General features: G+C 38.9%; 1 non-coding gene across 1 annotated transcript; it reads right to left on the bottom strand.

Moving 5' to 3' along the window:
• Positions 1 to 2,569: 2,569 nt before the first annotated feature.
• On the bottom strand, positions 2,570 to 2,676 carry LOC128106758 (U6 spliceosomal RNA). The gene has a single exon (XR_008216818.1). It is a non-coding gene; the product is annotated as a U6 spliceosomal RNA (small nuclear RNA).
• Positions 2,677 to 21,880: the final 19,204 nt, after the last annotated feature.

The raw sequence follows: 21,880 nt of genomic DNA, 5'->3' as shown, positions 1-21,880 counted from the left end.
TCCTTTGAAAACTGACATGTACCCAGAGATGTGTGTGTGTGTGTGTGTGTGTGTGTGTGTGTGTGTGTGTGTACGTGTGTCTGTCTGTCTGTTTTCATTATTGCTTTTTAACAAGTACACAGCTTTGAGTCCTTTCTGCTTTCCATAATATCTTTTTAATTTCTTTTGAAAAAAATGGAATTTTGCCTTTCATTAGCCCACTCTCTCCAGGATGCCCCTACTGACTTCAAACAGCTAGTGGCTTTACAAAGGTAAACACAGGCACAAATGTTCACAATTGCTTTCTCAGATGTGTGTGTGTGTGTGTGTGTGTTATGATAAGTGCTGGTAAGAAAAATCATAAAATAGGTGGATGGAAATCATCATCTCTAATAACCTCATTTCCAAGGTCACTTGTTGGCATTTTTGTCCTGCTTAGATGCCCTGCCAGCTCAGTAGATCCACGACATGGAGACCTTTGTTTTCCTATATATTTTAATACAGTTATAAGACCATCAGCATTCGCCAGCCTGGACTGTAGTGCAGTGTTGTATACGACAAATGGATTTGCACTACTATATAGTGTTCTGCTGAGGTGAGAAAGAAAGGCTGTTGCTTTCAGGAGCGGGTGGGGAAAGTTTTCCTCACATCCTGCTTCACTGATCCTTTTTCTGTTCTGGTATTCTTATAGCAACGCACATTAACTTCCCGTGTTTATGGGGGGCTTTCAGCAGCTCCTTCATGAGCCCTTACAAGCAGCTTCTCCCAACTTCAAGCTTAGAGCTCACACTGACTGCAACCACACATACTAAAAGCAAATCTCCTCACCCACTCCAGACTTCAGCCTAACATCCAAACCTCAGCGGGCCTGTCATCTTCTCGCTACATGGCCCACGGAGGAATACACATTGGCTTGAGCTCTCTCGTCTCTGAACCCACTTCTACCTTTTCATCTCCACTTAATTGGTGCCTCATATCAGAACAGCAGTTGAAATGTGATTACACCTCAAGCTTGCTGGGGAATTCAGGAGCTTGCCAGGGGCAAAGAAACTTAACAACATTGTAGAGAAACAAAAACCAATGCAGTCGGGCCAGCACTGGGCAGCATAGATCAATGAGAGTGCCAGAACAAGGGCCCACGTCAGTGCAAGCAGCTGAGGAGAGTGAGCACCCCACGGAGTGAGAAGACACCACCACAGTAGAGGGCCCTCAGCCAACCTGGAGCTGCAGAAGAAGGGAGCGGGGAGAAAGCTCGCCTTCCCAGCTGACCAAGTGGGATCAGATCAAAGAGCCCGATGGGATCATTTCATCTGGCACCAAACACCCTTCAGAACCGGAGCCAGGACTACCACAGCTGGTGCCAAGGGCCTCCTAAAAAGGCCTCCCATGGGCGATCCGCGGGCAATCCATCCTCAGGGCTGAATAAAGAGGTGGTTTTGGAGACAGCTCTGCTACACGGCGTGGAAATAACCACAGCTAACCACAGTAAAGTGTGTCAAGCGGCTGCACAGCTAACAGTTATCCATCACCAACAACAGGCCACAGAGCAGGATCACAGCCCGTTCACAAAACAGCGGCAGATAAAAGAGAAATGGAAGTGGAACGTGCGTGTGTGATTTCTTTATTATTAAATGAGAAATGGACCCAGCTTAAGGCCAATCAAAGGAATTTTCTTTTTAAAGTGAACTCCATCCTGAAAGATGCTTGTATTAAAAACGACTACCCATTCTCACCCTCTTTTGTCTTTTGTTTTGCTTATCTGAGGAAACAGAACATAAAATAGCACAACTGATACATCTACAACACAAGCCCTACCCCTGGAGTTCAGGGAAAGTCAAAGAAGAGAAGATGGAAAGGTTGTAGGAGCCAGAGGACCAGGACAGCTCTAGTAAGATGGTGTCTTCTAGACATGACAGGGAAGCTGCACTCGTGAAATCCCAACATCAGAGTTGTCTAAACAAGACCTACACAGTGACAATTCCAGTCAACATGCCAATGTGAATGAGGACAATTTCAAAAGGTTTACCCCTAAATAAAGAGCTACCGACAATCAATGACAGCTAAGAAAGGGAGAACCAGATTTTTTTCCAGAGATGAGCCCCCCCCCATCTCTTAACCAATCCCTAGTGTTCAGCCCTAAACACATGTACATAGGAGCAACATTAAATAAACTCAGTAGTTCATTATTTTTTCTTTTTTATTGAAAATGTATTTTCTCATACAATATAACCTGATTATAGTTTCCCCTCCCTCTGTTCTTCACAGTTTCTCTCCACTTCCTCTCCCCTCCAGATCCACTTCCTTTCTGTTTCTTATTATCTAAGAGATAGAAACCAAAGATGACAAAATAAAATATAATAATATGAAGCAAAAACTATCATATTGAAGTTGGGCATGGAAGGCCACCGGAGGAAAACAGTCCCAAGAGCAGGCACAAGAATTAGAGACCCACTCGTTCTCACAGTCTCGAGTCCCATAAAAATACTAAGCCAATAGCTACATTTGCAGAGGACCTAGTACATTCCCATATAGGCCCTGTGCTTGTTGCTTTAGTCTCTGTGAGCCCATATATTCCTTGCTTAGTTGATAAAAAATTATGGAACACTTCACAAGTTTGCATGTCATCCTTGTGCAATGGCCATGCTAATCTTCTCTGCATTGCTCCAATTTTAGTATACGTGCTGCCAAAACAAGCACGATGTTTTTATTTTAATTAATTAATTTTTAAATTTCTTACTTGAGTATTATATTTACATGATTTCCTCCCTCTCTCCCCTTTCAACTCCTCCCAATCATACTCAGTGATTGGTGGAATAGGGAACCCATCTAAGTGGCACAGTTCCACAGAAGCTCATAGTGTGGATTTTGTTAGCTGTATCACCAAATTGTCTTTCTTGGTTAGTAAAAGTATCTTAGAATGGTTATACTTCCTTTCATTGCCTAGTATTTAAATATGACACCGACTTGGAACTGCAGAATTGCATGTCATTACATCATCACATCAGTGTGTCATCGCATTCTGCTCATGTTTGTTTAGAGTAACCCATGTGTCAAAAAACAAATTTCCCCTGACTGCAAATGCCTTTCTTATTGTTAACATTTGCTTTAACCCTTCCTCCTGGGCTCAGATTCCTTTTTGAAAATTACAAATGATATAAATTCATTCGGTGAGATTCTGAGGATGATATATTCTTGGTATGGTTCTCAAATTTTGTCTCTCTTGTCTCTGGATGTCTCACTCAATGTAGAAATTAAGGATATTTCACCTCATTGATTTCAAGTACATTCTATGTGCTTCTTTTGCTGTTAGTGGTTTCTCTGCTGTTCATTTGTAGACCATCTTAACTTACTCTTCAATGGCTTGCAAACATTCTCTCTTTTCGTTACCTTCCTTTCTTTGTATCTACCCTTCTGTCTCCTCCTTTCTTCCTGTTGTTGATTCAGCATGTTGTGATGTATGCCAGGTTGGTTGGGAATGCACTATGTAGCCCAGGATTGACTTAACTTGTGGCACTCCTCCTGCCTCAACACCACCCGCCAAGAACTGTTTAGACCACCACTCCAGCCTCGTACACTTGCTTTTTACTATAGCTTACTTTGCTTCACCAACAAAAAAAACTGCTAGGTTCCATTTTCTCTCTTTTATCACCTTTTTGTCTCCCAATGATAATTACCAAAGAGATAGGAATAACAACTATATAGCCACCATTTAGCTTGTCAGACAATTTCTTGTTTCTCTCTCTCTCACTTTTTTTTGTCATTTCAATTACCATAAAACTAGGAGATTTTTCTTTGCATGTGAGGTAATCACTTTGCCTCTGAGCTACATCCCCATCCCTAACTATGATATTATTTTGAACTTGAAGTGAACAGGTGCTTATTCTGTAGTCCATTTGTGTCATCTATGCAGACCTGTGCCCAGGGAAAGTGTTCAGTGGGTGATTCTGGATATTTTGTTCTTGTGTGACCTGGTTTTCCCAGTTTAGTTCTAAAAGATTCTAAATGAGTGTGTTCATACTCCCTGTCCATTCATTCCTTTATTGCAAAACACAGATTTAAAATGAGCGTTAAATGAGACAACATCAGAGGATTCGTATGATGACTGAGATTTTAAGTAGACATCACTACTGTTCTCTAGTTTTCAATCCCATTATATGTAATTAATTAGATCCAAATATCTAGAAGCCAAACACCTCAAGCACATCTAAAAGGCCAAGTGAGGAATGCCAAGTCTGATAGAAACATCTTCTCATTTCAAGTAACTCCAGAAGCCATCTCAAAGCTCTTCTTCTGAGCAGAGGAAAACATTTCGAGTGGAAACTCTTCTGTATCCAATGAATGCTTAAGGCGATGCCAATGTTCTCTGCTGCGTGAGACGAGAGCTTCCTGAGAGCTGCTGAGATGGGAACTGGCAGTGCCCCCATGGAGACACTCCATCTGGGGTAATGTCAGGAGGGCTCAAAGGTTTGCCTGACATAGTACGTAAGGCAAGACGACACAAGCTATGTTATTCATTGTAACTGTTTAAGAAAGACCCTGAACTAGGGTGTGATTTTCTCAGAATTTTAATAGATAAAGTAACAACTGACATAAATGAGTTAAATATTTTTCTTTTTTTTTTTACAGTTTTTAAACATAAGCTTTCAGTTAGAATGATATTGGACAAAAATAATACATTTTATTAGGCAGAGTAAAGCCAAATTCTTCTCTGTTACAAGATAAAAGTGAAGCTGGGAAAAGTTGCATGAGTTTTTAATCCTGGTGTTCTGGACAGAGGCAAGAGGACAGTCATGAGTTTGAGGCCAACTTGAGCTACTTTGTAAGTTAAGGGCAAACTAGGCTTGGTGAGACCACATCCCAGAAGAAACAAAAACAAAAGAGATAGGAGTACTTCAAATGAGGTACATTTAAATGACAGCTAATGGACCACTGTATGAGACTACTGGGAAGAATCTAGTATAAGTTAAAGGTAATATGACCTACAGGAGACCTAGCACATCCTGAGAATTCTAAGATTATGGGCCACGTGCCAAATTTTCGGTTAAAACATCTAATATAGGATGCGCCAAATAGATTGCCAATTTGTAGAAACATCTCCCCTCCTGGGAGTGTCTAAAACTTCTCACAAGACAGCACTGTCCTGCCAGTGGAGAGAAGTAATCTTCAAATTCGTTTATTGTCCACCTTGTGGTTCTCTGAGTGATAGTAGAGATTCACAAAGCCATTTAGACAAACCAAGATTCTCCTTAGACAACTTCAGTAATATACCCACACCTATGTTTTATTTTTATTAATTTTAGTATGCAGAAAATCATCGTGGTTATGGTGTTTCCACATGTGTACACTGTCATGCTTCGTTCATTCTCTCCCCATTATCATCCCTGTTTCCCATCATCCCTCACTGCTCCTCTTCTTTCTAGCATATGACCGTTACTCTTTCATGTCCCACACATTGTTTTGTTGATACTCTGATGTACAAACTTGTAATTTTACTGAAAAATATAAATTATGAGTTAAATATGCCATTGTCATAATCTTGGCCAATGTAAAAAGTATAATTTCCTAATTCAGTGGAATTTTTGGAGGCTTGAAAAGAGTAAATAATGGATCATTTTTCCTTCATGTTCTCCATTTCCTCCAAGCGTGTTTATATCCACAGAACAAACTCCATAAAGTCTCATCTTTGTTCATTTAAAGAACCAAGTTATAGGGAGGCTGTTAAAATGACAGCACTATTGTCTTCCTTTTTGGCAATAAGCTAAACCTCTGCATAATAAATTTTGTATGTGTGTTTAGAGACTAGCAGCTCAGACTTATCACAATTTATTGCTTTTTTTTCATGCTGAGATAAAGACTTATTGCTAAACACATTTGCTTTTTGGTGCTTTGGATCCTGCTTGCTCCTGGGTGCCAATTACACTCTGGCAGGAGCCTGAAGGTCTCCATGGAGCAGCTGGTGTCAGCATCGCATAAAATATGCTCCTGAAATGGATCATTCTGCTGCTTAGGGAACATGCAGTAGAGGCTTAGTCGAAATAAAGAAAGACCAAAGCTATGGTATCCAAAAATAAAATCAAAGGGGATCAAGCTAAGTTATTTATATATACTGTTACTGGACTCAGTATTCTAAACACCTCACAGCTGTTCAGAATTTGAGAAGAAGAAATCAAATATATCACTAACATCTCCTTGGCTGGTGGGTTCTTGGGCCAGGTATATCTATCCTCCATCTACCACTGGACGCCCCTGCTGTACTGATTGTGTCTCTGTTCTGCTTAGCAGTTTGAAGTTGTGGTTAGGAGAGCTGGATCTGATTTTGGTCAGCTGGGTTAAAATCTCAGCTGTGCAACTTCCTGACTCTGACCCCAGGCAGAAAATTTGACCTCTTTAATCTCTGGTTTTCCATCGACACAATGGGAGAAAAAGTCATCATTGTTATCGTCAAGAATTGCTGTGGGAATCATTGAAATAGTCCACGTGAGGCACTAGGTTGAGTTTCCCAGTTATGAAATTCTCAGCAAGCGTTAGCAATTGCTATCACTTCCATGTTCTACGAGGATGTAAAGCTGGATCATGGGTATTAGAACAGAAACCACTTCCTAGATCTGGGTGTGCCCAAGATGATGGATACAAGGACTACTCAGTCTTCTTGGAAACAGAAGACTATTTTCTTCTAGCAATTCCCACATTGCTCCATGACCCAGTGCTGAGCTGTTCTCTCACATGGGCATTCTGTCCATATTTCCTAGTACTTCCTCACTGCTGGGCCTGTGATCTGATGGTCCACAAAGGAAGCTGACCATCCACAATATCTCCAAGGGACTGTCCACTCTGAGAATGCATCAGTCTCAGCAGATAGGATCAAAATGCAGAAGGCACAATCACCTCACATTCAGCCTAAAACTTAGCCTAAATCTTGGACCTGTTTGATCCTTGAGGATTATTACTATTTTGTACCTACTTTCATTCCACTGTGACAGTAAAGAAATAGATGGTATGTCTACCATCTACTTAGGAAGAATAAACTAACTTAAAAATTAAGAATGTAATATTTTATCAGATTCAATTTTAATTGTGTTTGGTTGTGGTTCTTGTTTTGCTTTATGTAATAAGTACACTGTCTATGCACACAAGGAAGCTGGGCTAGAATGGCAGTTACAGGGAGAGAATCTTGAGGTAGTCAGGCATTACTGATACAGAAGAAATAAACAGATCTTAAGAATAATGCAGTTTGGAGGACGGATGAGTTTGGAATTACTCATATTGTTTGAAATTACTACTGTATGTTTAAATGAAGAAGTAGATGGCAAGTAAAGAGAGATTAAGGTGGATTTAGAGAAGTGTATCCTGGAGAAAAGGAGTTTCTAGAGCACAGAGTGGGCAGGAGCCACATTGTATTTATCCATATGGAAGTCAGAGGACAGTGTGTGGGAGTCAATGGTCTCCTTCCACCATGTGAGTTTTAAACTCAGATCTTTAGGCTTAGCAGCAAGTTCCTTTACCCACTGAGCCATCTTGTTGGCCCAAAATTTTAAGGGCTTAGAAACTGAATGAGTTGTTGAGACTGAGTCTGGATGGTATAAAAGAATAAAAGAGAAAGTCAAAAGATGTTGAAGCATACTCAGAAGCCTTAAGCATACTCATTCAGAAAGGATTGCTCACCAGTCTGTATACTTGTCCTTTGTGTTAGGACATTAGCCTAAAGAATAAGGATCTATTTAGTGCTGAATGTGTCTGCTCTAAGAGGCACAGAATAAGACAGAGCTGTGTCTACTGCTTTTTTCAAGGTTCGGTGACTAAGACCAGGGAACAAATGGGAATAACTAACAGTAGCTCTCCAGGCATACATTGCAGACAGAAACAAAATGAATCACTGCTGAGCCCACAGAAGCAGTCTAAAGCAAGAAGTCCTTTATCAGCGTCCTCTCCAGGATATACAACACACAAGTACAGACCTGTATGTGATAAAAGGGTCTGATGGATCAAGCCTGGAACTCCAATATTTGGGAAACTGAGACAAGAGGATCACAGTGTTTGGGTGAGCAGGGACTACCAGGAAAGCATTGGCTTTGATCGGGGCCACTCTTTTCTGCAAACTCCAAGGTAAATAAAGCATTGCTGAGAATGAGCACATCCTGAAACATCTGTACCAGCCTGCCACTCTGGAAGAAATGTCATTCCTGCTTATTACTGCTCTTAGCCACTCCTTTTGTTAGAGTCTCTTCCTTACATGCCTTGAAGTTCCCTCCAGTCCTCAGTAGGGAATACAGCTTCTCAAAATGGCATGTTCTCAGCCTAATGATTATAATTTTATTTACTAAAGAAATTTAAATAATGTTCTGATATTTTCATAACAGTAATTACTATCTAACTATGTTCTACCAATAGGTCTGGAAAAAAGTCTTTCCCTGCCTCTGTGTAGAAAATAATCACATGAAGCTTGACATACCTAAATACTTGTATCTTAATGTGTTTTGATACGTGGTGTTATGATGGATAAGAATTGCTGGGGGGTGAACATGAAAGAGTCAAGGTCTTGTCAAAACTATGCACACTGCAGCTGGACATGTAGCTTTATGGTACAACACTTGTTTAACACACACAAGACCCTGGGTTAAATTCCCAGCACTGCCCCAAAAATCAAAGGAGGAGAAGAGGACCAGGAGGAGGTAGAAGTGGTAGAGGAGTTATTCTTGACTTTCCACTGGTTTATTGAAGAGGGCTTCTAATTGACTGATGGAGTTGGGACTTTCAGTCAAGGCTGTGTTTTTTTTTTTGGTTTTTTTTTTTTTTTTTTTTTTTTTTTTTTTGGTTTTTTGAGACAGGGTTTCTCTGTGTAGCTTTGCGCCTTTCCTGGGACTCACTTGGTAGCCCAGGCTGGCCTCGAACTCACAGAGATCCGCCTGGCTCTGCCTCCCGAGTGCTGGGATTAAAGGCGTGCGCCACCACCGCCCGGCAAGGCTGTGTTTTTAATATTAGATTGTCTTTGAATGCCTGAACACTTGCTATGTTCTTTAGGTGATTATAGAGGAGATATTTTTTAATAATGATACTACATAATAACTCCTAAAGATAACCCAAAGCCCACAAGCACATTAAATAAGTAAAGGAATAGACTAGCCACCTTTCACCTAAGGCTCCTGGAGGGCACCATGAAACAGAATGCTTAGAACAGCTTCAGGACACATTATGACAAGGAGTGAGGGAAACAGAATGCTCAGGTCAACAATGGGAAGAACAGCACCGCCAAGTGGGAATGTGCATACTCATTAGCTGTTCCTGGCAAGCCCTTCTGACCACAACTTTATGGTACCCACTGGGGAGGAGTGTGAAATGTCCAAAAATGTTCCCATCGTAGTCTATGCCCAGAATATGGCTATTTTTAAAAGGAGGAACCCATCCAGTATGGTTCTATATTCCATTAGACACACGCATTCCCAGGATGAAGGAGTGAATATCACACCCAAAGCCAGATGGAGCTGTGCCTCCCTGCGCTCAGAACAAACAACCAATCAATAAAAAAGAGAATACAGCAAGATAAGTGATTCAACCTTGCTACCAAAAAGGACATGAAAAGACACATCAGCATAATCTAACATGGAAAACTGAATGAACTTTCTCCACAGGTGTTTCATATTAACTTGGCAGGAACAGAATGGATTCTTCCTGTCAGAACTCAAGGGTCCCCTGCAAAGTGTTGAACTCTATCTCAGGGGCAAACGAACAAGCTGGCAGGGCCCTACCATGGCTTGCGTCTAGTAAGTCTGTTTAGTTGGTGTCTGAAGGTTGAGTGCCCTTGATTGAAAGTCCAAGGACAGTGACCTGACATTGAGTGGCACCCCAGGGCCGGGGGTGGGGGGGGGAGCAGACAATGTGCATTCTTTCCTGACTACCAACTGGAAGAGTAGGACAGCCTGTTCGGGTGAAAGCCTGGAATAGTTGATACTTCTTTGATTCGCTTTGCCAGTGACTGTAGAGAATGGCGACACGTTGGGATTAGGAACGGGGTTCGGAAAATTTCTTATTTGAAACTGAAGGATGGAAATCAGAAAGGGAAAGTTGGCTGGGATATCCACCCCCAGATCCCGAGGCTCTTGTGGGTTGTTTTTTGCCAACAGCATAAACAGAACTTAATTACAAGGCAAACAGTTTCCATTGCTTGTGTTACAACATGCACACACATGCAGTCTAGAAAACGCCTTTTTAAACCTTAATTAATTAACTAATTTTATCAATAATCTTAGGTTTATAATTCTGTGCTGACCCCAAGGTAGGCACGAAAGAAGCAACTTGATTGAACAAGGAATAAAGTCTTAGATTCCACCACCTCTAAAAATTCCTTACAGGTGATTTCAAGTGACTTTTATCTCCATTTTTTTCTTTTGTCTGCTTCCCAATTTCCATAGGAAAAAATGCCAGCCAATAAAATAAGTGAAGGAAATGTAAAATTTCACAATACTTTGTCCTTTACCTTTAAAAGTTTCTATTTATTTATGTGTGTGTATGTGTGTGCACACTTGCCCACCATGCACGTGGAGGTCAGAGGACAACTTTTGGGAGTTGGTTTTCTCCTTCTATAATGTAGGTTCCTGCATTTGAACTGAGTCATCAGGCTTGGCTGCCAGTGTCTTTACGTGCTGAACCATCTCAATGCCTTGCTCTGTTTTGTTTTTTCAAAAAAGCTCATTGCTGTGATCGTTCTATTAAAATTCACAACTGATGTCTCCTGTGTCAAAAAAGGAATTGTGTACTGCAAAATTCATGCTACTACTGAAAGATAATGTATGCATAGAATAAAATATTATAAATTAAATAATCTCATTAACACACATACACACACACTCAGAGAGAGAGAGAGAGAGAGAGAGAGAGAGAGAGAGAGAGAGAGAGATGAAGAAAAGTTGTCAGAAATTAAAAACTGATTCTGATCTGTATGTGTTTTCTTTTATTTCAGGTTTGGTTTGGTTTGATTTGGTTTAGTTTGCTTGACATTATCTTACACATTGATATATCTATATTATATATTTATTTATATAGAAGATATATGAGATATAAATATAATATATATTATATAATATATATTATTAGCTCTTATCAACACTATACCAAAAAATTGTCCTTTGTATAAGTTTGGATTGTTTAAGTCAACCCTTAATTTAAATTACACTTGAAACCTACAAACATTAATGATGTATGAATTTTTTTCTAAGAACAAATAGTGTTGAATAGTCTAGAGAGCACGCCATCAAAGAATCTTATAGGGTCACTATTAATTGTTATCTGTAAGGAACTTTTGGTATTATAGGCCTCCAATGGCTTCATGCTCAAATTATCTAACACGTTTTCCTCTTTTTCATGGCACACTGGTTTTATGTGGAAAGTTGTTTTTCCTCTCTGAATAGACCCAACTTGATCTACTGCTTTCTCTTTTTTTAAGGTAAGTTTCCTCTTAAATCATCATACAGATAAGAATGCAAGGGACAAAAACCTGAAATTGTGTTGCTCAAAATGTTGAATTCTAAGTAGACAGACTCAAAGGCAAAGTAAATAGTGTTCTTTCCTCTCAGGAAGGGATAGTTTTCATGATGCTGTTCCACTTAAGAACACAGCTTCTCCCTGTGTGTTTATCCAACATCTCTCCTCAGGCTATGCCTTGGATACTACGGCCAGATGAGAGTCATTGTTGTCACTGGACAGTGTACACATGCTTTTCTGTCCATTGATTCAATCATGAATTCAGTTTTGTGGCTTTATCATGTAACTTTTCTTTTTCTCCCTTCTCCCCATGAGAGAACCATCACTGTAATGAGGGTAATATTTGTCCTTCTGATGGGGTTAATGCTTTCAAAACATACTGTACATGAGTTTTTAATTCATGAAAACAGAATCGCTATATGCATATAGAGTATATTTTCTGAATTTCACATTATTTTTACCAAGAACCTTTTTAATATATCTTTGGCTCTTTCACAATAGTTATAGCAAGTGTTTATGGCCTTCTGTCTCTTGGGATAAAATCCCAGAGTACCCTCAATTCCTGCCTTCTTCATAATATTGAAATCAATATCTTCATGAACTTGAGTTTGCTGAACATGTCCTGGGATGTAGGAAATGAATGCATTTTCACTTGACAAGGCAGGAAAATAATACAACAAATGAGTGTTTACTCTATGCTACACTGTTCCAAGTGCTGTAAACAGCAACAAATAAAATTAAATCTTTGTCCTCATGAAGTTCACAGTCTTGGCAACAAAATATATAAAGAAACATGTAAGTGGAGACTGGGAGTTGAAAGTAGGATATAAAATCCAACATTCATAATAGAAGTATGGACAAAAGTCATCATTGAGACAGAGCCTAGAAACATATAATGCCCCCCGGTCACCATGTATGTGAGAGGTGTGGTCTAAGAACTGATTTCGGAGGCCCTTTAGTATTTATAGGTTAAATATCTTCAAAGGAACCAACAAAAGAACCCAAAAATAAACTACAGGTGAGAAATGACAGAAACCCAAACAAACTGACACCCAAGGGGAACTGCTCATTGATCAAATGAGGTAAGACAGAGACTAATTTTGAGTTAAAAAAATATGGAGATCATTGTGGTTCTGGAACAAAATGTTAATTTGACACAACTATACCCAAACAAAGAGAGAGTCAAGGAAAAGTCCAGGAAATGGCCTTCTTTTCAACACCATTTGCTATGAAGTGGAAATGACATTTGGGACCATGGCTGAAGAGTGAGCTCTGGGGCAAAGACAATTCTGTATAAGATGTAAGACATTACAGCACACCCTCAGGTTGCTGGGAATGGGCCAAACCAGTAGAGAGACTGAAACTATGGTTCAAAAGAGAAGAATTTCTGAAGCATTATCCTTGAGCAGGTGAGAGGGGGGAAGATATAAAATATAAAAAGATAACCATGATAAAGAACAGACAACCCATCCATAGTGACAGAACGGAGTGGTTCACTTTGGGGTGCAGACGTAGGTGAAGGAGGGAAAGGGGCAAAGTCGGCAGATGTGGCAATAGAAGAGTGTGGAGCTTTTCTTCTCCTTTTGTTTTATTTTCTCCATCCGTCAGCCTCTATTCAGCCTCCTCTACCAGACTCTTTCCTCTTTCCACCAACTTCAACCAGCTTTTTATGCTTCCTGCATGGTATATTTTCATGACTCTATGCCTTCCAGTTTTCCCTTCCTTGCCTAATCTTGTCAGCTGGCAAACTTGCAGTTACTTTCATTATAAATTAATTAAAAATTAAAAATAATTGAATTTCTCTGACTCATCCAATAGCCTTGTTACATTTCAAAAAGAATTATCTTAATGTATTACAAGACTGTCCATTTGGCTGTGTCCAAAAGGTTATATTGTCTTCTACACATTCCAAATACTCCAATAACCACAAGGAGCTGTTTTGTGTTTATGGGAAATAGCCTTATACCAAAGAGCATGCTCACCTGAAGATTACATTCTAGTACCTTTCCTATACTTTAATACAATGCTCTTACACTTTGATAATATGTCAATTTGAGAACTGACCTTTAAAACTGGCTTCACTCATAATCTTGTTATCACCACCATCTCCATGGCCAGGCTATAGCATAACATCATAGTCATGTGTTTCCCGTTTAGCTACACAACAGTTAAAAAAAAAAAAAAAAAGAACTCTGTAACTGGGTGCTCAATAGAATTTTGACTTTTGGAAATGTGGGTTTAGAGCCTAAAATCCTAATCCTAAAGTCTCATATTGTGAGTTGTCTCTATCTCAGGTTACCTCCTTTATAAATCTGCCTTTAAATCCACAGTGGAAACTATGAGAGAGTATGCATTTCTTTGAACTAGACTAAAGGGACACTAGCCACTCTAGGCTGGGTTTTTCGTTTTTTTTTATCTGCAGTGATTTGGATACATGGAACAAGTTGCTCATTTTTTTTTTTTTTTTTTTTTTTTTTTTTTTTTTTTTTGGTTTTTCGAGACAGGGTTTCTCTGTGTAGCTTTGCGCCTTTTCCTGGAACTCACTTGGTAGCCCAGGCTGGCCTCGAACTCACAGAGATCCGCCTGGCTCTGCCTCCCGAGTGCTGGGATTAAAGGCATGCGCCACCACCGCCCGGCAAGTTGCTCATATTTAAATTTGCTATCTTTGCAGCACTACTTACACACCGGCAGCCATCAACACTCAAAGCATAGTTGTGAAATCTGAAGGAAAACTTGCATATGATTATTTCCCATCCCTTATAAACAATTTTTTTAACAGACACAAAATAACCAAAAAGGAAAATCTTATACCCTGCTCAAAATTACTGAAATCACTAACACTGCCTCATTTTTGGAATGAAATCCAAGATATGAGTTTGTTTTCTAGTACCTGACATGGTTTTAAGAAATTAATGGAACCATCTTCAAGTTTGTTTATGTAACCCAAACTGTTGGCTTCACAAATGGCCCCAATTTATCCTCTGGGGTGGTGAGCACTGAGAGCTGGTAAGTGTGAAGCAGGATTAGGCTTATAGTACCTTTTCAGTATCAAATGGAATTTTCAAGAATTATTCTAAACAAATCCCTTGTTCTTTTCATCACTTTAGAGGTTTCATTGTAAGCAAATTTAACATATTAGGTTACTGACTTCTTTATTATTATGTTACTTATTTATTCATCTATCTACCTATTGATTTAGTGCGTGTATTGTCTGTGTGTGTGTGTGTGTGTGTGTGTGTGTGTGTGTGTGTGTGTGTGTGTAAAACAACTTGCAGGAGCCAGTTTTTTCCTTCTATGTGTGCCTCCCAGGGATCAGTCTTAGGCCATCAGGCTTTACCACAAGTGCCTTTACCCACTGAGCCATCTTGCTGGATCCTTGACTCATTTCTTAAAGAAAGAAAGAAAGAAAGAAAGAAAGAAAGAAAGAAGGAAGGAAGGAAGGAAGGAAGGAAGGAAGGAAGGAAGGAGAAAGAAAGCAAGAAAGAAAGAAGAAAGAAAGAAAGAAAGAAAGAAAGAAAGAAAGAAAGAAAGAAAGAAAAAAGAAGAGAAGGAAAAAATCAGCATTAGACATTCTCAGATGTTTTGATCGTGACAAGAACCACTGACTTCTGTCACCTTTCCTTTATCAGGAATAATTTTAATAAAGGGAAGATCCACAGTAATGCTTCACCTAGAAGAGTGGAGATCAGAACTCCACCTAATGCACTTCTTTCTTACACACTGAAATCATCCATCATCAGTCTTGCTCAATTGTAAGTCCTTGTGAGTTTTCCATCTTCGAGTATCAGGTAAAAGCGTGGAGGAGCCCAACAGTGAGTGACTACATGGAGAAGAAAGAAGATGAAAACCTTCCTTTCCACCCCAACTTCCCATCGTGCCCCAAATGTACACATGACCAGGTAGTTAATGTGACACCAGCCACACCTTGACTTTGCCTCCTTATAGCAGCTTATTTGGAAAGAAGAAAACAAACCTCAGCCTCCATATTACTAAGCAAAATAGGTAACATTTGGTTAAACAATAGCTTTTGTACTTCCAAACCTATTGATTGGCAGTTAGTTTATATAGTTTAAAACCGAAGAACATAAAAAACAAATAGTTTATCACAATGATAAACTATCTGTATAGTTTTGACTGAATTGTTTATACGCCAAAGTGATTTTTCAAAGGCTCTCACAAACTACTTTTATTAAAACAATATAGGATATATTTAGCCAATGTTAGATTGACTCGGGAACCATAATTCATTGCCAAAGGGTGTGTATGAGGTTGTTGCTTTGGTCCAAAACTTTTATTCTGAACAACTTATACATAGAACAATTATGATATGTGATCCACATCTTAAACACTTGAAAGTTGTTCCTCCAAGTCACTAACCCTCAAATCTTTCTTCACTTGAGCTATTTAAAAATATTTTATGAAAATATAAAATATAAGAGAAACGCCCTGGATGAATTGTGGGAGCACACAGACTAAAAAGCAGCATTTTCCCACAAAGGGAATGACTGTTACCTTGATGCCTAACACCATGGATCAATTATGCCTGGCTTTGTAACTTAGGAACATTTTTATATGTAAATAAAATAAAGTATCATCATTTGCTATAGTTGAAACTGAACCAAGTTTTACCTGAATAGAACTACATTGGACATAGTACAATTTTCTTGGTTTTGAGCCAGGTCTCACTATGTAGCCCAGGATAGCCAACTCACTCACTATGCTTCTGCCTCAGTTATTACAATGCTGTCATTAAAGGCCTGAACTACCACCTGGCTCACTTTTGTTTGAAAGACTAAAACAAAGGGAAAGTAAATAAATTAGTGTCTTTACTTACTCAGGCAATGTTGAATCCCACTAGAAGTATGCATCCTTTACAAAAGTTCCCTCATATAATTTTCTTCACTAATAGAAACACAAGTAGCTGAGCCACACATGAGAGCACACAGCTGCAATACGTATGTTTAATTAAAGTAATAAAACCATGAGTTCACATTGTATGTCATCAAATGAAACAAGTTCACCACAGCTTATTTATGTTTGTTATAAAACATTTCTCATATGACTTCATTGATTGAAAACACCATTTCTTTGTCCGGCCTGAAGGCCCTATTCCCATTATGTTGTGTGTGTCGTACTGGGAGAAACAAGAATAGAATTCACAAAAACTATATTTGGCACTATGTGCTTCTCCATCCAGTATACTGGTTGCAAATTAGATGTGGCAAGACACTACAATTAACTCATTTCATGATACCCCATAATAGTTGATAAACAGCATTATCTCCTGACGTTAACCGTAGAGTGGCTTAAAAGCAGGAAGCAGGGTATATAAAGTGGAACAATTACTACTGAATACTAATTCACTGTTGTTCATGCAAGTAATACTGTGGTGTTTTGAAGAGCTACCTTGCAACAATTTTACTTAAAGCTAAAATAAAGTCTGTGGAATGAAGTTTTAAATTCTAAACTCAACCCCATTTAGAATTCTCATTAAAGTCCACTGAGAATGAAAATATGCATTTTTTTTCTTTCTTCAGTTTACTAAATTAGAAAAGTTTGAACTCTAGGCAATTTTAGAATTGGAAAAGCCTAATGCTAACATTTCTAGAACCTGTCATCAACAATTGAGAAGAAAAATAAAACCAGAAACTTCATTGATTGAACAATAGCTATGTATATTTCTATAAAACCATTCTAAACAATCTCACATGATTGGAAGATGTCCTATATAAATAAATACTTTCTGAAAAAAATTAAACATATTCCATTGCAATAGCTGGCAGTACAGTTTGAGATGTAGTGGTTTTAAATTAAATTCAAAGTTATTCCTCACTGTCCTAGGGTCTTCATTGTTTAAAATTAGTAACCACTTCAAGAGAAAGTAAATACTGGCCAGGATGTTCACCCTAACTCTCATTCTTTGGCTGGCGTTCAAATATTTTCCAGTTTTAGTGCTTACATTGCCAAAAACAGATCTGATTATCATGGTTTGCAGAGGTATTTCTCCATGTCAATGATCTAGCATCCTGTATATCTGCCTTAAATTAATGGCAATTTTACTTCATTGAACAATGTTATAAACCATGTGTAAATTTTACTTCTCATTGACTAAATTATGAGACTGATATGTGCTATAAAGAGGCAGATAACTTTTTTCTTGATTAAAAAATACAATATGGCCAATTTCATTTATTACTTAGTAAAAATAGTTCAATAGTCTATCATAATGTCCTATCTAGGATAAATTAATGGATTTGCTAATTTATTCTATTTCCAGGGAACCTACAATGCACTCTTTTGCTTTAGGGGATAGAATTGAGTACAAAATAAATTAGATATGGCCATTGCTATGAATTCAAGCCTTCCTTTAGTAGAGGATGGAGCTTCCATCATCCATGTCTTTATAGGACTAGAGCATTTTTCCCTCAAGAAACTTTTTGGTACTTTATTTCAGAAATAATCCAAACAATTGGGTGATACAGATTTTCCTGGCACTTTTAACAAAACATATATACCAATAAAAAAATCTGTGAGCCTTTTCCTTCTCCAATCCATCCAGTCCTGGTTAATTGAAACAAAGAAACATAGAAAAAGCAAATGAAAAGTTGTGATAACCAAGTTTTTGATGTGTGTTTTGTATCTGTTGCAGACAAATCTCAGCAAAGGTGTCTTTCAGAGGAAATAAGACCGCAAAGGAAAACAGAAAGGAATTGTAAATGTATCGAAATAGCAACATGAAGAGAGGCTAAGGAATGTCATAATCATAGACTGTAGAGAGCCATTTCACTTATGAAGTACATGTAATCATAAGCATGGATTAGATGTTATCGCTGTGTTCTAAAATGATTGGATTAGACGCACTGACCCAGGGAAAACAACTGGACAGAAGGCAACTGATGATTATTTGGGGTGAAAGAGAAGAGTAATGAACCGGTGGAACAGAGGAGGGAGAGAGGAATTCCAGAGAGGAAAATTAACTGGAGAAAGCACATAACCATACTGGTTGACTGAGCAACTCACTGTCATATTTAAATAATATGCCAATCCCCAGAGTAAAGACACAATAGTCACCAGAGAAGTCCCCACCAACAAGACAAAGTGACAGTTGCACATTTGGATTACATATATTTCCTTAGTTAATTTTATTTCCTGTTAAATAAATAAAATCATTTGAGGACTAAGCAATTGGTTCATACTGAAACATGCCAATCATAGTCTGTACCAAAGGAACTTTCTCACCAAAATATTGCTCATATTTTTCAAAAACTGAATATCAAACCAAACATAGACAATGCGATGCAAAGCCCTGTTAGTTCTTCCATCGTAGTTCATCTGGCCTGAGATTTGACGTAAGACTAGGAAATCAGCATTTGGAGATGCAGCAATCCCTTTCATCCATATCCCAATATAAGATGGAGCGCATTCCAGAGGGGTTGCACAGCTGGTTCTTAGCCAAGAGTCGTAGGGCTTCCGTCACCGGAGGCAATAATCCTAAAGTGCACATCCCGGAACAACTAATGACTGTCATACACCTTACGGCTGCAAAGCCAAAAAAAGTCAATGCAAAATTTAACATGAATTTATTTACTAGGATCAATGGAACAATTCTGACCTTGCAGGCCACCAATCAAGATGAACCAAATATGCCCAGCATCTTCCAAAAGCCACATGATTTACATAACAATGGCATCAACGTCATAAACTGCTGTGGAATGGGGAAACATGTTGACATGTGTCACAGACTCCTCTAACCACAGTGAATGTCCTCAAGTATGAAGATGCATTATAATAATACTTTGTATGACCAAAAATCTGAGTTGCAGTTATTTGATGCTTAGAAACATAAAATTCAAATATAACATAAAAACTAAATATAAATTGCTCCTACAGGAAAAACAAATATATAATTATTGCCAAGTGTCAGTCTTTTCTTCCTTTATTTAAAGTTTAAGTGTTTTCTTTAAATGTGCTCAGTGTGCAAAGATTTAAAAGACACCTATTGTCCCATTTGACTCTAGTAAATCTGGTAGTAAGTGGCAAGATAAATAGTATTTCATTTCATACTTATACTCAGCATTATAGCTGACTAGAAATGGTAAACAGCAACTCTTTTCTCTATGCAGACAGAATGATGCATCTCTAGATAGATATGTCAAATGTGCACAAATAGATATATACAAACATATGATGATATTCATTGCATGTCTCTGTTTATAAACCTGAATACAAAAATGTTCTTGACCTTGAAAAATTGGGAAGGCAAATAGTGATCTTCCCCCATAGAATACATATACTCAACAACAATGCACATGTAAGGCTCTGTTGAGGCTCTGTGTTTTATGTTCTGTTCATTTAACCCCAGCACTTGGGAAGCAGAGGCAGGAAGATTGCCGTGAGTATGAGGCTAGCCCAGTCTACATAGCAAGTTCCAGACAGCCATGGCTACATGGAGAGATGCTGTCTCCAAAAATCCAATGCTGTGTTTTATGTTTAATGCTTTTACTATAATAAAAAAAAATGGGAAGGCCTATTTAAAAAGCAATCTTATCTTTTTTTTACTCAGACAAAATTTCACCATCATCATCAAACAGTCAGAGTAAGATGCCAAATCAAGCATTGCCTTTCTGTGTTATAGTGGAGAAGAGTCAGGATAACAAAGAGTGTCTCTTTGCCAGAGGGAGGAGAAGCATTGGCCAGGGTAAGGACAAATGAAAATGTTAAGAAATAGAGGCACAACCAGCAAAATGTGCCCTTAGCATATGGCTACTGCTGTACAGCTTCCCAGCAGGGAAAGCAAAGGCAAAGCCTCATCCAGAAGGTGACCCAAGTGACCTTGGTGAAATAGACCCACAGGATGAGCCCACAGCTCTCACAAGCTCCAGTCCATCTGGGGAATCTGGTGTGACATTGACACCTTGGACTACATCAACAGTGGACAGGAAGCCCAACTTGTCATGATCCATGTCTCAGAGGACTGTACCTGGTCACTGTCTTGAGAGAGTACCTGCTGTGTATGGAAGGGTTATAACTGAGGCTTGTTAAGAAGAAATGGTCACAAATCAGGAAGCCTGGGGTCAACCTGCTGCAGCTCCGAGTAGGAAGTAGCTGCCTGAGACTGGATGGGGATAGGGCAGTAGATGTGCGCACACAATGAGAAGCCCAAGTGGCAGGAGGCTTCAGAGGTGAGGTGAAGTCAGCGGCTCCATGCTCTTTAGCTAGGAGCTGGACAATCACAGTAGAGTGAGATAGCCCCATGCTAGAGACTGACAACCATGACTTAGAGGCCAGCCATGAAATCAAACTTTGAGGTAAGTCTTATATTTTTCCACTACAAACAAGACTAAGAACTCTAAAGTTTAAGTATAATGGACATTCCCTGGAACTTACTCCAACCTGTGGGGTGTTCAATACCCAAAAGCACTGAGACAAGTCTGTGGCAACGTATCTCAATTGTCTACCCACACCCATAGTACTCTACCCTAGCACATTCAGCTTTAAACATTACCCCAGCCCCAAGATGTACAAACAGTTTGTCCTAGAGGGTGTGACAGCATGCCTGGTCCACAGGCTGCAAACTCCAGGAGTGAGTCCTGATATACAGTGAAGGGAAGCAATGGGAGAGACTGCAGCTCTGTTCAGCAACTAGCTTTCGAGCACCCTGTGCTCAGTGCCCATTGAAACAAGATTAGACAGACGACTCCAACTTGGATTCACCACCTCTCTACCCAGCAGGCTGTGAGTTAAAGAACTAAGTCTGCTCCAATCTGTTATTTTAGTTTGCTCCATATTGATATTTTTCTTCTGTCTTTGTCTATTTTCTCCTTTGCTATATTCTTCTCTATTATTTTTATTTCATTTTCAAAAGCAGCTTATAGATTTCATTCCTCTTCTTATAAATTTTGTTTATGCATTCTCTTTATTGTGTGCACTTTTTAACATCTTCCCCTTTCTTCTTTCCAGTGACTCCCCCTATCTTCTGTCCATGTGGTGTTGTGGGGTTTTGTTGTTGTTGTTGTTTTGGGGTTTTTTGGTTTTTTTTTTTTTTAACTTCTTCTTTCTCTCATCCCTTTCCTATTTTCCTAGTTGGATCTCACTTTTTAATCAAGGAAGCTAATCTGTGTCTTTTGATTATGTGGTCTAGAACATTTATACTTAAGGTTACTATTGAGAGAGGTTTGACGGTTCCTCTAATAATAATATTGGTTGTTTCCATGGATGCTTGTGTTATTGCTTATTCTTTTCTTCTCACCTATTCATGCTAGGGGGTTACTGATCTCTGAGTTGGACACACATGCTTCTTTCCTACTTTGCCTTTCTTTGCTCATTTATTCCTCCATAAAACATTCTCTCCTGTGCCCTTCTGATTGAAGGATAGTTTCCTTCTGAAAGACTACACTTCCCAGCCTTCCTTGTGGACCATACAGAG

The sequence above is a fragment of the Peromyscus californicus genome, unplaced genomic scaffold (genome assembly GCF_007827085.1).
Source record: "Peromyscus californicus insignis strain IS unplaced genomic scaffold, ASM782708v3 Scaffold_9__1_contigs__length_137607984, whole genome shotgun sequence".
NCBI classification, from domain to species: Eukaryota; Metazoa; Chordata; class Mammalia; order Rodentia; family Cricetidae; genus Peromyscus; species Peromyscus californicus.
This window is presented reverse-complemented; position numbering and strand designations above follow the sequence as displayed.